The 16,189-nt window shown below is 41.2% G+C and overlaps 1 protein-coding gene and 1 pseudogene across 3 annotated transcripts in view; one reads left to right on the top strand and one right to left on the bottom strand.

The window, feature by feature from the left end:
* The window catches only part of ADAMTSL1 (ADAMTS like 1), a 903,601-nt gene that overhangs the window by 182,912 nt on the left and 704,500 nt on the right, over positions 1-16,189 (top strand). The gene's annotated exons all lie outside the window — the stretch shown is intronic.
* Positions 1,380-10,286, bottom strand: LOC132212651 (mortality factor 4-like protein 1; annotated as a pseudogene).

The raw sequence follows: 16,189 nt of genomic DNA, 5'->3' as shown, positions 1-16,189 counted from the left end.
AAGAGAGTCTCACATGAATAGGCACTTGTTTTCACTGAGAATGTTAAACTGGAAATGCTGGCCCACGCTGTTTTGTATCAGCAGATGCTTTAAGAATGCAGTGAAAACATCTTATAAAGTGAAAACCTATCATTTGTAAAGCTGCAAAGAGAGAGCTTTGTTTGCCCACACAGCATTTCTCAATGGAACCCCCGAGGCCATGAGTTTTTCAGGGCAAGTTTCAACTCTGCTGGGCGCACATGCATTGTGCTAAGGAGAAAAGGCCCAAAGAAGCAGGGCTACTCTTGTGAATCTTGTAAAGACTGCGTGAGTTTAAGATCTCTGTCTGTCTGTCTTTGAACTAATGCCAAATTATAATTACCTGTGATCAAAAAGAGTGTAGACAAATTAAAATGGAATCCACATAATCTCTTCTTGACTTTGCAAGTGCCACCCTCACCTTCACTTGTTTGGTTCTTTGCAGCAGAGGAGCTTGCAAGTAGCAACAGTGTCACATCTGAGTTTTTGGATGAGGTTCTAGCCAACAGGAAACATGGTCTAAATTTATATAATAAGAATAGGTCTGGATATCCAATCCAAATATAATCAAATTGAATGGATATGGCCTTTTTTAAAGAAAGAAATTTCACAAAGGTCTGATAATACCCACATTGAAAAGTTCTTGATTGACTAACAAAAATAGGCTGTAGACTACGTAGATTTGGATCTTTTTAGTGCAGCATTCGCTATTCTTATGCATTTCAATACTACCTTTTCTTTTGAAATGTAAAGAAAAAATTTATTGAAGGTTTGAAAAACAATTCCTAAAAGATTGGCTTTACCAGAAAACTAGCTCTGCAATGCGTTGCGTCAGTCATGTTAATACATGCATTAGATACAGTTATAAAAGTCATAAACAAGCCACCACTCCTCCACAATCTGAGCAGAGATAAAATACCTCTGAAATAATGTGGATGACCTGCAAAGGATATGCTTTTTACTTTAAGCACCAATTAAAAAAAAAAAGGAGCACAAATGGATGAGTATGATCAGTTATGTACACTGAATCAAACCTTTGGCACTAGGAATCAGAGCAGTTTGTCCCATAGCATTAACAAATATTATAAAAGTGTGTAGTGTCAAAGGAATAGGGCCACTAGCATTCAAAAGCAGCTTTGTCAACGAGGCAATAGAACACAGTATCTCTCTCTGTTGTCCAAGAATGCATTGGTAGCAACATTGAAAAGGAAAAGAAAAGGAGCTGTACCCCCTTTTATTACCTGTTTATAAAATCAAACAGAAAATAAACATCAAGTCCTTAATGCACTTCATTTGTATAAGAGAAGGGCTAAGAACAGAAATGTGTTACAGAGATCCAAACTTAAGTGTAAGTAAGCGCCTCACACAGCTTTCCAGGGGTGCTCAAGAGGGGCCGCTTCATAATCCCTGGCACCAAAGTTGCAGAATTCTTTGCCAGCTATTTTAGGAAATCATTAAGATAATTCAGTGATAGAGCAAGACTCTTCTAGCCCAGAGGTGAATAGGCCTCTATCACTCCATTGTGTACAAATAATCCCAGTAGATGTGGCGCTCCATACACCTAGGACAGGGTGCACCAGGGTGGTCGCCAAGGATTTCAGTATACTGCCATCTCTCAAATTTGTAGAGCAGCCGAGTGCCCAACCTTGCATTGCAGTACTGCTTTATCCCTGCTACAACTTCATTAACAGCATACTTCTTATTGTCTGCCTTTCCTTCCAGATTTCTTATACTTTGCATAATCCTCCAGAATGAAATCCACTTTCTTCTTGGCAGGAAGATAAAAGAGCTGTTTCTGTCAGGTGATTAAGTCCCAGCCATCAGCAAGCCATGGTTTTGGTTCTTCCGAAGTCTTATCTTTAACTCTGTTCATGAATGTCTCCTCGTTATCAACAGTAGGATCCACTCGAGCTCTGTTCTTGAGAGGAGGTGAGGTGTCTCACAGGCACTGCCACCAGCTCCATTTCCAGGAGTTTTTTGTTTGTTCTTGTTTTGTTTTCACTTCAACATTTTGCTGTTGCAGACCAGATGCTTCTTTCCTGGGTAGCCCCTCTCAGTCCTCCCCTCTACACATTGTTCCTGACGGGCTCTTTGAAGTTCTTGCTGTTTCTGCAGATTGGTGTCCAAGTATTGGAGTACTCTGCAGTTGCAGTTTAAGTTCACCAGTAGTTATCCATGAATGCGTTGGTATGTGCAAGTGGGTGAGGGGGTACATTTTGTTGTTGTACCTGAAAGTGGTATAGAATTATTAAAAGTTTGGAGCCGTAATTAATTGATAGACAGTATTCAACCTAGCAGCCTTTTCACAATCCACCATCAATTTCATAAAATGACTTAAGAGGAAGTCTCATGAAAGACTCTTCTTAATAGCTACATAGATGCTAGAAGTTTAGGGCTTGTTGAACATGAAAAAAATATTTTGGACAAATTTCTATCCCTCACTTAATTTGTAGTTTATTGGAAGAAATAAATTCCCATTATTATTGTGTCTCCCTTACATTCTTAGATGTTTATTCCTGTGCTTTGTACCTTTGTCTCTGTTCTCGCTTTCTCTTTTTTAATTGCAAGAGGTCAGGGATTCTGTAGATGTGTGGTGATTAGAGGGGCTCTGGTGCTCCAGAAACCATGGCTAAGAATCACTTGGAAACAGTTGTTCCCTCCTACACAGCAGGTCATCCGGGAAGAATTTGGACTCAGGGCACATTAGCTTGGGGCACAGTTGACTGCTGTGCTCACTTGGATCACATGGTTGGCCAATTTGGGGACATTTCTGAAGAATGGTGGCGCCTCAGGCAATCAATCCTCCTGCCTTCTTTCAGTTACTTCACTTAGAATTCATGTGTTTCCTCTTTCCTGAGGATAAATTTAAGGCATAGTCAGGTGGTCTCTTGACCAAGTCTTTAAAATTCAAAGGGTATGGATAAAAGGATGCCTTTGTCTCAGAACGTGGAGTCCTGGGACAAACAGATCCATGATAATAACATTAAAAAAACACATTTGAAGTTTATACGGGACAATCTTTTTGCCCCCCTTTACTAAAACATGTAGCCAGTTCTTAGGCACGGTGAAGCCCAGGCCCCTCAGAATCCTGAGCTGTCGGCAGTGTGGTGCTACTCTTGGAATTGCAGTGCCCACATTCCTCTGACATGTCTGTGGGAGTGATTTATAGTCACACTTGCTACCGCTTCCCCTGCCCATAAAACCAAAGAGCAGAGAGAGTGACAGATTGATATCATATTGTCTTTCATGAGCAGTTTCACCTTTCACTGCTCTGTGCAAATTAATTTGGTTTACGAAAGGAGTAGAGAGTGATCTTGAAGAGAGAAGGAGGAACAGGGGCAAGGGAGGAGGTCGTGCTGTTCCCTACACACAGCCACTCATGACAGACGATGAGCCCTGGCTTCCAGATGACTTTTCTGTATTCATTAATGCTTTACTTTCCTCTTTCCCTAAAGACTACTTACAGTTACTCAGCTTTCCTTGAATTGTGTTCTCCTCATTGGTGCCTGAGGGCTCTGTTTCTTTGAATGTTTTCCACAGGCATCTGTTGTTTGTTTCTAACCTGGATCTGACGACAGTTGGCTATAGAGTGGCTAGTTCTCAGCTCTCAGGCATCTCATGGTTGATGTTGGCTTATCCACAATCATTCAATCTTCTTCAATTCACATCGATTCTGGGTTGGTCAGGGGATCCTGAAGAATGAACTAGTGCTGAGAACTGGGGCCCAGAGAATGCTGAAGGTAGGGAAGGCATAAGACTAGGGAGATGTAAAAATTTTCTGAAGAATTCAGGCCACTAGGATACTAAAATCAAGATCCTCAGTTCAAGGGATGAAGCTTAAAGATAGATGATTTCCTGGGACCCCCTTTCTTTGGACTGTTTTTGAAGCAGACACAACTCCAGCTGGGACATCCTGTCAGAAGCTTTTAAAGGCCCAAATTTGAGCCAGACATTCACGGTGTCTCTTTTGCAGGAGAAATACTGGTGGAATTGTGGCAGTGGCCATATATTCCATGGTGACTACAGAGCTTTAGCTCAAACACGAAGAGTCTCCAAGGTAAATAGAAATAGGCTCTTCATGTTTACTGAAAAGCTACCAGTTTACACAAAGCCACTTAGATAGACCCCAAACCCCAGTTTCCCTTTTGATCTTACTTTGGTATGTTTACTCATAGCTGATGGTTAAGGCGCAATCTGAGTCTGGTTGCATATGAGCAGGATAAGTTAACCCAACCCATCACTCTCATAATATGTACCAGTTGACTTGTGGGTAGGAGAGATTAAAACTTAGTTTTTGATTAACTTTGTTTAGCAAACTTAAGTGAAGACAATGCCCCTCTCATCTACCTCTCAACTATAAAGTGAAAAGGGTAGCAGCAATGATAATTGCATTCTCTAAAATGATGCCTTCTCATGTGTTCATTTTTCAGAGTGAAGTACAAAAATATGTTCCCTTAAGCCTCCCTTGCTAAAAATAACAGCAAGAAAATTGACCTTTTTGCCTTTAAATGAGGCTGAGGAATTCTTTCTATCTTAGGTCAAGGTTGAATTTTCATAACTGTCTATCGATACTATCTTCCCAATCATTATGTGACAAGCATTATTTTAGAAACCAAGAGCTTATACTCGAGCTAGACACATTGAATTGTAATTTGTTTTAATATCCAAAACTAAAAATAAATTTGCAGTGGGCAAAACCCCAGATGTGTTTTGTCAGTCTCTTTTTCACTTAATGTCTAAAACTTTATGTTTTTAAGGAAAATGTTATCCATGTGTTTCTCATTTATTTACACTTAACTCATCAGTATGTTTAGTATGAGTTATTTGATGTCCAAGAAACCTTTTTAACTATTTTATGTGCTTATTTTATACACCTATGAAATGGGAAGTTACTTATGCCAAGAAGGCAAACTATGCAAAGCCTATTACCATCATTGTCAACAAATATTTATCCTTAAAATGTCAAGATTGATTTAAAAATCTGAAGAAAAAATTTCTGAGAATTTCTAGAATAATCAACATAACTTAGAACTCTTTCCTGATATCATTGGTGGGCTCACCTCACTAGAAGCAAGCATCTTTTCAAATGTGATTGTCTCAGTCAGCTTCGGTTGCCATACATACCAAAAGACTTCAGACTGGGTGGTTGAAACAACAAATTTATTCCTCTCTGCTCTGGAGGCTGGAATGTCCAAGATCAAGGTACGGCAGGATTGGTCTCAGATGAGGACCTTTCCTGGCTTGCAGATAACTGTCTTCTTACTGTGTCCTTACAGTGTGGAGCTTACAGTGCAAGCTCTCTGGCATCTCTTCTTATGAGGAGACTAATCCCACCACCTTTATGACCTTATTTAACCTTAAGTACCCCAGAAAGTCACTATCTCCAAATACAGTTACTTTGGGGGTTGGAGCTTCAACATATCAATTACAGGGGGGAGGCGGAGGGCAGTACACAAATATTCAATCCATAACAGTGGTCAATGGTTAGGAAGAAAGGAAGGAAGGAAGGAAGGAAGGAAGGAAGGAAGGAAGGAAGGAAGGAAGGAAGGAAGGAAGGAAGGAACCTTCTCAGGCATATAATGAAGGCGTTTCATATCTGGTTATTTCACCAAGAAAATTGTTTTCTCAGCTGGTGCCTCCTCACTTGTACCCTCTTAGCCTTCAGTGTTATAGAGCAACAGAAAAACTGTTGAAAGTATTTATTTTACTCACGTTCATGTAATGAAGATTTGTCTTTTCATTAAATACACTTTCTGAGTGGACACTCTGCCCTGGGCACTCTGGGAAGTCCTATGAATAGGACGATGGGTAATGTATACTTGTTGGGATGCTCAGGCTGGTAGGGAAATTGGACAGTGTAGTAGATGTTATTGAGGTCCCTCCCATTGTTGCCTTGGCCCATCTCAATTGACCCACATGCAAATACAACCTGGAAGTGCAGTGAAGTTAATGTTTCCACGGAGCCACACTGGATTAATAGTGATGGGTAAATGAGTTCTCACTCCATCTAGTGTGATGATTCTGAGATATATTTCTCAGAGAGATTTCAGGGCATTGCCCATAGCAGCTGCCTACTCATTAACATACCCCTATTCCAGTGGTCGGCAAACTCATTAGTCAACAGAGCCAAATATCAACAGTACAATGATTGAAATTTCTTTTGAGAGCCAAATTTTTTAAACTTAAACTATATAGGTAGGTACATTGTTATTAACTTAATTAGGGTACTCCTAAGCTGGCCTTTGCTAAAAACATCCTCAATCTGATTGAGGTACATTAGCTGAGGTTGACCCCTTCCAAATCTCCCATTCACACTCGCCTTGTATACTTGTTTCATCTATCTCCTTTTGTTCATCCTCTCTATATGTCCAAACCATCTCAACATACCTTTCTCAATCCTCAACACTACATCTTCTTTCACTCCACAACGTTCCCTGTACATGTGCGCCAGCACGTGGTAGTTTGTGGAAGAGCCACACTCAAGAGGCCAATGAGCCAAACCACTGCCTTATTCTATCTCTTCCCTTCCTTATCTTAATTCTCTTCTTCTGTGCTTCCTGAGATCATCCACCAGATAAACCACTTGCTCCCAGGTCCTTGTCTCATCATTTCTTTTGAGGACAAACCTAAACTAAAACTCACAGAAAACCAGGAGTTGCAGTATAGTGATATGATCTGTAGCAGACATATACACAGTAGAAAGAGGCAGTATCAGAACACAGACCAGTTATTTCTTTTGGTAGAGATTTGTGGAAATTACTAGCTCAGAGTCAACAAGTCAACATTCCCCCTTCAGTATAAGCCTTACAAAGGCAGGGGTACTGTTTATTCCGTATTCTATCCCTAGAGTCTAGCACAGGTCTGGCACAAAAGAGTTTACCACTACTTGTTGACTCAGTAATCCTTCTTTGACAGAGGGTAAACTAAGGGGTTTAGAGGTGTTGAATCACCCTTGTTCTAATGTCCAGTTCAGGGCTTGCCCTGCAACACAACTTTAAAAAGAAAGGATTAACTAGAAAGATTATGGGGATTAGGAAATGGGGTAGTGTGTACTAAGGCTGAGTTCTAAGCAATTATGGTACACTTGGGAAAACAAAAGTCATTTTGATATGGTTGGATTGTAGAAGGTGAATGTTTCCTGGAAAAACAAAGATGAAGGACAATAAATAGGTCAAACAGGAAGACATGGTAGACCATGCTAAGGCACTTAAGGTCTTGCTGAGAAATGAGTGATGGAGGTAGAGCATCATGGAAGAATTTTCATTGGGCACAATATCTGATTAGAAAGAAATTCTTGAAACACAGTTCTAGGTTTTCTTTTCTGCAGTGAGGAAGGTGAATGGGGTTGTGCAAGATTGGAGATACCAGGATGGAGCCCAGATATGTGTAGGACAGTGAATTAACAGCATTGATGGTGAGATGTGTAGGTTGAGATAGAAAATATAATCAAGGACCATGTCCTGGCATGGGCAACTGGGTAATGCCAATTCTTGAGACAGAGCAGGTAAGAAGATGGGAGAGCTGATAGATCTTGAAGTATTCATGGAGCTTCCAGGTGAGACTATCTGGCTTCTAGAAAAGAAGATCTTGGTTGAAAATGTAGGTCTGGAGAGGCAACAGCACATGGGAGATGATTTGAAGTCATGAGATTTAATGGGGGGAAAAATTAAACACTTAAACAGTGCTTACTACATGCCATGAGTACTTATATTAACTCAAACTATTAATTATATCTAATATTAATTACTTAATATTAAGTATTAAGTAGTTCTGCTTAACTACTTATAACTATACTTCAAGGTTAAATCACTAAATATTAACTCAGTATCTAACTCTACCTTATGAGGTAGATAATGTTATTCCACTTTGTAGGTGAAAAAACTTAGGCACAAACAAGCTACTGGTAAATAACTTCCTCAAAGACACACAGCTAGTGGGTAATTGAGCTGGGATCAACCAGTGTAGTGAAATGAGAAAGAAAAGACAAGTGTCATAACTCTAGGGCAGAGGTGGGGAACCTTTTTTCTGCCAACGGCTATGTGGATATTTATAGTATCATTTGTGGGCCACACAAAATTATCACCTTAAAAATCAGCCTGCTATATTTGGTCAAACATTAACTCACCCCTAATGCTGTGGCAGGGCCAGACCAAATGATTTTGCAGGCCTTATACAGCTCAAGGGCCAGATGTTCCCCACCCTGCTCTAGGGAATGAAATAGGAACTTGAGATCAATTAAGACCAATAAAGAGCATCAAGATAGCTATGAGAAATACCAGGGAAAAGGTGGAATTTTAGGAGCTTGAAAAGGAGAAGGCTTTACTTGGGTCAAATGCCACTGAGCGGTCAAGTTACAAGAAAGCTAAGAAATATTCATTGTTTTTCACATTTAAAAATGTCACTAGTGATAGCAGTTTTAATGAAATGATGCATGTTAGTCATTCAACTCAATTACTCTCCCTAGAGGAATCAATTGTAGAGAATGAGTTTGCCCTGACAAGTTTGTGCTGCAGATATTGAAGGAAGAAATTTAAAAAGAGCCAAACTTTCGACCTACCCTGATACCAGAATGGGCAAGTCTTAGGTAGCAATAATGCTAAAAGATGAAGGAAAGAAGGAGGAAGGAAAAACTCGAGTGAAAAACACAGTAAAATATGAAAATTCAAGAAGATTCCCCCATAATGAATGTTCTCAAAATTAAGATTTTGAAGACCCATTTTTTTGTGTTTGATGTTGCTCATATGTGAAGAAATAAAAGTGTTACATCAGACTCTGGAACTCAAACTATCAAGAATACAAAGAAGATTCATGTTAAATCCCTTGCTGATGGATATTGGCAGCCTGCGAGAAACATGTGGGAGAAAGTTTTCAAGTTTCGAGTACAAGTGGAATGACTTTTGCACATGTCATTTGTCAAGCATGTCCAAAGACAGTGGTGAAGGCTGAGGGGACTGTGGGAGTTGGACAGGCCTAACGAGGTGGAGACAATTCTTTCCTCGGTCATGTTTTAAGGTAAGTCAAAAGTGTTTGGATGTAAGCTGCTGTGGTCAAGTTTGTCTGTAAGGGACTTTTGCTGATATCTACAGTGAATTCATTAGTTGTCAATGATCATTGAATCAATTTGGAGTGTTTGCCTGGAAGAGACTCTCTACTTTCATTCTGACTTGCCAGATTTTAAAAAACGCAGCTTCACATCGGTCAGCTGAAATTGGTTTATGAATTGCTGGAAATCCCTAGGTGGATTTCCATCAATTCAAAACATCACAGACAATCCTGTATTTGCAGCGGGCTTTGAGTTATTCATGAAATCCTATTGAACATCTTTTTTGCATTAATTTAGTGATATTTCTCACTGACGTCAAGGTGATGAAAAATAACACTAAACCTTACTTGGCTGACTGTGGAGAACTTGGAACCCCACCAGGCGTGCTGCAGGCAATTTCTGGAAGGCAGGCAGCGGGACCAGCATGCCTCAGAAACTGCCTCAGAGAGGAGGCGTAGAGAAGAGCGAGTCTACAGTTATGGGAATAAAATGCAAAAGTATGTGACTGCTGCCGGCAGTTTCTGAAAACTTATAAAAATTATGAAAAACATGCACCAATGGCAGAGGCAAGCAGAAGGAAGTACACTTTAAAAAAGAAAAATCAGCACTTTACTGAATTACCAAAAACTTCTTTAGGGCTTGCTATTTCCAGGAACTTTTTAGATGACTTTATCAATATTATTGAATTTGTTATTTCTTTTAAAAATATATTTTTTTATTGATTTTAGAGAGGAAGGGAGAGGGAGAGAGCTAGAAACATCAATGATGAGAGAGAACCATCGATCGGCTGCCTTCTGCACGCCCCACAATGGGGATCAAGTCTGCAACCCGGGCATATGCCCTGACCAGGAATCCAAACGTGGCTCAATCAGGCTCATTTAATATTCTTGACAACACTTATGAGGTAGGAAAACTGTGATTACCCTCATTTTGCAGACAGTGGAGGTATGGCACAGAGAGGTTAGGTAGCTTGCTGATGGTCACACAGCTGGTACTGAGCTGGGATTTAAACATAGGGAGTCTGGCTGAGAGTCCCTGCTTGTCACTATGGTGCCTGCTCCCTCTCATACAGGAAAGCAAAGGAAACAGCTTTTCCTTTCAAGAGTCTAAACCTATTTTCTCTCATAACATTCAGAGTGACTTTCACATACGGTAGCTTCGCCTTGACTGCAGCTTTACGACGTTGTGCCTTATAAAGCTGTTTCTTCACCATCCACGATGTCATACCGGCACTGTTACAGGAAGCAGAGACACGATGTTGATGCTCCTACATAGCAGGGGTAGGGGCCTTCCTTCCCTGTGCAGTTGAGATCTTGACTGTAGCACATGTGGTAAGATTATAAATAGGAATAATTTCCCCTGCAAAAACTGTGAACACAGACATTTATGGACCATTTATGGACTACATCGTCCTACCAGATTGCCTTCAGAGGGTCGGAAGCGTTAAGAAATGGTGAACAGCAGAAATTGAGAGGGGAGAAATGAAAATAGCTTCTGCACAGCATTTTTCTCTTGACATTTTTTCGAGCACAATCACTACATTTGCATCCGTTCTATTGATTATTTTGAACAAGATTTGTGTTTCTGATGTAAAGACTCCTGGTTACTGGGTTTTTGTTTCACACACACATCTGGCCGTCTGATGGGCACATGGCTTAGAAACTCGGGTCTTCCTGTGTTATCATGAAGTCGATCGATTCTTTTATCCAGTGTGGTTCGCCCAGGAGTCATGTGACTCATATGGAGGAGACTTACACTTTTCATGGTAGGTGTTTTATCTAGTGGCCAAAACAATAGGCTATTTTTAGTAAAATAGTCTATCTCCAGTCTAGATTTCTCTCCTCTGACTCTGGTATCCAGCTGTCTATTCAGTTCCACTTCGACTGCTAATTGATATCTCACATTTCAAATGTCTAAAATGATCATCCTTCTACCTGTAGCCTTCCCCGGATATACCTACTACATTAAAAGTGAGCCCTAACCGGTTTGGCTCAGTGGATAGAGCGTCGGCCTGTGGACAGAAGGGTCCCAGGTTCGATTCTGGTCAAGGGCATGTACCTTGGTTGCGGGCACATCCCCAGTAGGGGGCGTGCAGGAGGCAGCTGATCAATGTTTATCTCTCATAGATGTTTCTAACTCCCTATCCCTCTCACTTCCTCTCTGTAAAAAATCAATAAAATATATTTTTTTAAAAAAGTGAGCTCCATTCTTAAATTTGCTAAAGCCAAAAACCTCAGAGATTTTCTTGACCTCTCATTTTCTCACACCCATCAGCCAGTGAATGCTGCCTCTCCTTTTCGAATGCCCAAAGCCCACTCATTCCTTCCTCTGCCTCATGTACCACCTGTTCTGAGTCACCGTCTTCTCCAACTTTGATTATTGCAATAATCTGCTAATGGCCTCTGTGCTTCTCTTGTCCCTGTACAGTGGCCAAAGTGATCCAGTAAAAATATCAGTTGGCAAAACCCTGTAGGAAATCCCCTTCGGAGTGAAGGTTGGAGTCTTTTGAATGACCTCTGTTACCTCCTCTCTGACTGCTTTCACCCTTGCTTATCTGCCCCAGCCACTCTGGCTCACTGCTGGTCCACATACAGCAGGCACACTCCTGTCTTGAGCCTTGAATTGGCTGTTTGCACTGACTGCAAAATTTTTCTTCCAGATATCCCTATGAAAAATGCCTCCAGCCTCTTAAATCTTACCTGAAATGTCACTTCCTCAATGAGGTGCACCTTGACCATCTTATTAAAAACTAGAGGCCCGGAGCACGAAATTCATGCAGGGGAGGTGGGAGTCCTTCTTCCCAGCCTGCACCCTCTCCAATCTGGGACCCCTTGGGGGATGTTGACTGCCGGTTTAGGCAGGATCGGGCTTAAACCGGCAGTCGGACATCCTTCTCACAATCCAGGACCGCTGGCTCCTAACTGTTCACTTGCCTGCCTGCCTGATTGCCCCTAACCACTCTGCCTGCCTACCTGTCTGCCTTCCCGGTTTCCCCTAACTGCTCTCCCCTGCCAGCCTGATCACCCCTAACTGCTCTACCCTGCCGGCCTGATCGCCCCTAACTGCCTCTGCCTTGGCCCCACCACTGTGGCTTTGTTCGGAAGGACGTCCGGAAGAATGTCCGGAAGATGCCCGGTCTAATTAGCATATTACCATTTTATTAGTATAGCTAGGACCTCCTTTTTTTCCCATGGCACTTGTCACCAAACAAATGGTAGAGTGTACCTATTACGTTTATCATTTAGTGTCTGTATCATCTGACTAGAAAGTATATTCCTTGGGCGCAGGGATACTTGCTTTGTTCACTGAAACCACCTCTGTGTCCAGAATAGAGCCTGGCACTTAGTAGATACACAATAACTACTTGCTGAGTAACTCAATGAAAGGGTGAATTTAAAAATGTGTTCTACATTGGACCTCTCTAATGAAACCATCCTTGGCTACACTGCTTCTGCATTTCCCCATGGTGAGCCACACAAGTGTTCCAAATATGCACTAACTATACATTTTTCTTTAAAACTTGACTATTTAAAACATTACATACTTTAAACTTTCATTTAATGTATTTACTTGCAACACAGTCCTAAAATAGCATCCACAATTTTAATTAAATCCATCATGAATGTATCATTATAGAAAACACAAAAGTAAACTCTTAGAGAAACATCTGGTGGGTAGGGCTGGATTTGCTATCACTGCCTGAGTTTCCTAAATTGTCTTTCCATTCTGAGAGTCAAAAAGGATCATTTGCTTCTTGATTAAAATAAAAGAAGGGCTACCACTGCTATTCAGAAATGAAGAAGATGGGCTCACTCAGTGATTCTTATTTTTTATTTCTTTTTAATCCACACCTGAGGATATTTTTTTCCATTGTTTTATTTTATTTTTTAGAGAGATTGGTAGGGGGGGAGAGAGTGAGTAGAGGGAGAGACATCAATGTGAGAGAGACACATGAAGTGGTTGCCTCCTGAATGCTGGATTGAACCTGCAACCCAGGTACATGCCCTTGACCAGGATTCAAACCCTAGACCCTTTGGTGCATCAGCAGACACTCTAACCACGGAACAACACTGGCCAGGGCTCAATGATTCTTATTAAAGGACAGATTGGCTGCAAAATTATTCTCCCTTGCCTAAGGACATGTGCACTGGAAACAGAGGGCCCAGGGTGAAACCTCCTATTTTGATTTAAGATGCCGAGCCATAAACAGCCGTAGAAGCTGCCAGTATCCAAGGACACAGATCTAGTGTTTTCCACCTTGTTTGAATGTTCAGTTTAGGCAACACATGGCAGCTGGACTCTATCCTGCCGCTAGGAGCATCCCTACGGGAAAGTGCCCAGTCATTATTCATGATGTGACGGGTATGCTCAGAGAGGTGGGCCAGCCGGTTTCAGCCTAAGAGCACCATTAATGGCGGCGAGGCAGAGTCCAAAGATAAACATAGACACAGTATGGCCAAGTGTTAGAATCCCGAAACGCAGGTGAGACACTTGTATCTTTCTCTGCTCAGCAGTTAGGATTAGTGGGACTCGGGAAGCTGCAGAAAGTAATTGCTCACCCACCCCTCTGGACCCATGTGCCTTTATTCCACATTGTAGTTGATTTGAAGGCATCACTATTCGCAAGTTGTCTGGAATCCCCGTGTTTCTTAACTAAGAGAGTAAATAGTGAAAGCGTGTCACTTTGACCTGACCTTGGTTTTGGAATTGACAGCTTTAAATGTAGTAAATATATAGGGTGTCCCAAAATTCATACAAGATTTGAATTTTGTGTGAGCATTAACAACAACAACAAAAAAAAATAAAAGCCTAATTTTACTTGGTTTATTGAATCAGATGCTAATATCTGTTGCCCTTTGATTTCAATCCCTTCAATTTGATAAGCATTACCAAGTACCAATTATGGCCCAGGAGCAGGGGCAATGAAGAACAATGAAGACCACGGCTTTGCATATGTGCCAGCAAAGCCGTGGAGGCCATTTACCTGATGTACTATCCCATATATAACCCTATATTGTATACTTTATGAATCAATAAAAAATTTACAATTTTTAACTATAAACCTGTGTTTTCTATCAAAATTACTTCCTGCGTGAATTTTGGGACACCCTAAATTTGTTAATTATGCGGGCCAGTATACAGGGGTTGAGAGCCTGGCCTTTGGAGCCTGCCTGGCCCCATCACCTAACTGGCTGTGTGACTTTGAACAAGTTACTTCTCTATAGTTTCCTCACCTGTAAAATGGGAATGTTCACTGTCCCTACTTCATGCATTTGTGAGAATGACAGGAGTTAATATATACAAAGGGGCCAGCGCAGCCATAGGGAAGCAGTTGCTATTATTCCAATGAACAATCATGGTCATCATAATGCTCTTGCTTTTGATGTAGGCTAGACATCATTTTTACCTAAGACTTAGTTCTTACCTTTGTAGGTGATTTTAACACAGAAGATGGTTTTCTTTCCTCACCATACGTTACAGATGCAGTGGAGTGCTGCTTCCTACTTCTTTAAATAAGTGTTCTGCTTCCCACAGAGTAAGGCCCAGCTTCCGAGTTAGGAGAATGCACAGTGATAGGGTTGCCAGGTGTGGAGCTCAGAGCGCGCCGTGTGTGTGTGTGTGTGTGTGTGTGTGTGTGTGTGTGTGTGTGTGTATGTGAGTGTATGTGAAGAGCGGATGGCTTCACTCTCACCTTCTTCCAGCACTGCTCTGCTGTGAGGGACAGAGACAGACAGAAAGAGATTGATCGGTCATCCTAAACCATTATACAGTAGTTGGTTTTTTTAACCATGGGAGGTCAAAACATGATTTTAATGAAAAAAATCTATGAAACAGAAACAGACCAGTTTTCCGTGGGTTCATGATCATTTTTGCCCATGTGTTTGTTAGCAATTGCTATATATGTAGCCCACAGCTTGGTAGCTTAAAACAACAAATGTTCATGACCCTAAAGTTTCTGAGGGTCAAGAATCTAGTAGTAGCTGGGTGACTCTGGATCAGATGGTCTCTGTGGGTGCAGCTATGATGCAGGCTGGGGCTATAGTCATCTAAAACCTTGACCGGCTGAAGGATCTCCCTTCAGGTTCACTCACATGGCTGTTGGCAGGAGATCGTGGTTGCTCACCATGTGGGCCTCTCCCTAGGACTGCTCACACCACGCCAGCTGGCTTGCCCCAGGGGGCGTGATCCAGAGAGTATGCAAGAGAGCCCAGGATGGAAGCCACCGTGTCTTTCACAACCTAATCTCGGAAATGATATAGCAGTTTTGCTCAATTCTATTGATCCTATAGCAATCCTGGCACAATATGTCAGTGGACTCCAGGAGGGTACCAGAGGCAGGGGTACCATTGTGGGACTGCCTGCCACAGCCACATTTAACTTTTTAAAAGGCATTTATATCTTCTTTTTCATGAAGGAGGCTATTGCCAGAGAACAGTCTGCATTAAAAATAAAATAGTAAAAGTTATATCTAATCTAAGTATTCTCCATTGGACATTATAATCTTGTCTGTATATGCATGACATATATGTACACAGACACTCACACATATTAGAAATGCAGATTAGCCCTGCCCAGACTTATTGACTCAGAATCTACATTTTAACCAAAGCCCCAGATAATTTATATGCCCATTTGGGTAACACCCGTATAAGATATATATATAAAGTTTTTCAATCATAAAACCTAATATATCCTAAAAATTAGTAATGTAATGGAGCTAACAAAATTATTATTAAATCAATTTTTGATACTAGAGTTCTCTGTTTTTTCTCCCCTCCATTCAACCTTGATTTCTTTCTCACACACACTGTACACAGACATACAGTCTGGCCCTCCAGAATGTGGAGTCAACCAAAGCTTTTCTTCCCCCCTCACAAGAAAATAGGTGGAGTACTGCAATGACATTTCAAACAACCATGTTTTGAGATAAGGTTTGTTTTTATTGATGGCAGATGGGAATAGACTTCCAACGAATACAGTTGGCTCTAGGAAAAAGAAATAGTTTTGAAAATCATCAACTTGTATTTGCAAAATGTCATCAGAGACTTTCTTTTCCCCTCGCCTAAAACGAATGCAGACAATTCTACATAAAGAGCAAGGCTGTGTAGAAAATTCAGCCATGTGTTT

Source organism: Myotis daubentonii, chromosome 11, assembly GCF_963259705.1.
Source record: "Myotis daubentonii chromosome 11, mMyoDau2.1, whole genome shotgun sequence".
NCBI lineage: Eukaryota > Metazoa > Chordata > Mammalia > Chiroptera > Vespertilionidae > Myotis > Myotis daubentonii.
This window is presented reverse-complemented; position numbering and strand designations above follow the sequence as displayed.